This window comes from Emiliania huxleyi, assembly GCF_000372725.1.
Source record: "Emiliania huxleyi CCMP1516 unplaced genomic scaffold EMIHUscaffold_481, whole genome shotgun sequence".
Taxonomy (NCBI): domain Eukaryota; phylum Haptophyta; order Isochrysidales; family Noelaerhabdaceae; genus Emiliania; species Emiliania huxleyi.
The window spans coordinates 31,739-33,457 of record NW_005198380.1 but is presented as its reverse complement, the minus strand read 5'-3'; positions in this window follow the sequence as shown (position 1 = coordinate 33,457).

The following is a 1,719-nucleotide window of genomic DNA, read 5'->3' as shown; positions in this document are numbered from 1 at the left end:
GAACATGACGGCCGATCGACGAATTACACGCGCGAGCTGGCGAGCTCATGTGCATCTCAATCGAATCTCAGAGGGGCGCCGTGTGTATAACGGTCGCGTGGCACTGCAGTAACCTATGCCAACTACTCGTTAAACTCTAACCGACGTGCAACATTCTCCAACTCCATTCGACGCTTATACTCTACGAGTTTAATGAGGCGGCGCCACCGCCCTCGCCGAACGAAGTTCCACAGAAATTGACGCAACTTCCGCACTAGGTATCCAAACCTTTCCTCATCGTCATAATACACCTTAAAAAAGCATGGCGAACCTCCCATGAAGCGCTGGCTGCAAGCATCTCATCCTTGTAACCTCTTCCATTCATGAAATCATGATACCAACGCTGGCGCTCCAACCATAGGCGTTGGGGCATCCTATCTCAGCCTCAGATATTCTTTTTAGTTGAACCCCCGCGTACCTGTCCCACGAAGCCGACCCACCCCAACCCCATCAGCCGGGAACCCCATCCGACTATTCCATGCTTGGCCTTGTTCCTCAGTTGCGTCCCTTAAGTTTCTCGTTACGGGCCACATACTAGGGGCCCGAAAAATGTCGCTTCCCGATGGCCCCAAAAATGTTGGTATTTCTCCAACTCTTGCGCGCAGTCTTAGGCCCCTGATGATGCGGCGCCACTTGGCCCGCCGTACGATCCGTGCCACCGCCTGTCTGAACGTCTGCACTACGCGCCCAAAGTTACTGATTTGCTGCTCGCGTGACCAATCTGCTCTTTCTGCCGCGTAGTCGCGCCAATCAGGCCGTATTGTCCCGTTAGCGGAATTTGGGTCAGTGTAATCACCCCGGTACCCCCGGTTGAAAGCTGCTTGGGCCCAATTAGTCCAGGGACCAGTGCTTGCGGTATACAGCTCATCTGCGTAATGCATCCCGAGTGTAATGGGTCCCCGGCTTAATGGGATGTGGGGGGCCATACCATAGGTACGTGGTCTGTTGGCCTGCGCCGCGGCCACAGTGGCAGGGGTCCATTGGTCTAGACTCCAACCAGAGAAGCGGATCCGCGAGACGGCACCGCGTGGAGAGAGAGAGAGATAGGCTCTGTCATTTTCATGGATCATGCTCATTTTACTCTCAAATGTCTCGTGAGCCGCGTGCACCATCCTCCATCCACCATGGTCCATGCACATGTGTGTCGGACCCCGCACGTCACTTAAATAAATTAAATAAATAAATTTATTTATTTAAGTCTCCTCTGACAAAAAGCGCAATATAAAATATTAAAGTATATTAAATTATCAATATAGATATGAATATCACAGCCGTAACAAAAATAGTGACGGCACACAGAATAGCCATCATATATGAGGATCTCCGACGCGGCCAGAAAAAGAGCAGAGGCTGCTGCAGATACGCAAGGACACGGCACACGACTCGGTGCGCGCACAAGGCGGCGTCGGCGTGACCATGCACAGAGTGAGGCGGGCGCGGCTACACCCAGACCGGCGCGGGCGACTTGTCGAACCCGAGCGGCTGCCCGGCGGCGTTGTACCTGCGGTCCCTGTGCGACTCCTTGGTCACTTCCTGCCGCCTCGCGCGCCGCGGCTTGCCGGCGCGCTTGCGCACCTCGACGAGGTTCCGCTCCTGCGGCGCAGCGCGGCCCTCGACTCACGCTCCGCGGGCGCTCTTCTAGCGCGGGGGAGGGGCGGGAGGGCCGGGGGGGGGGGAGCG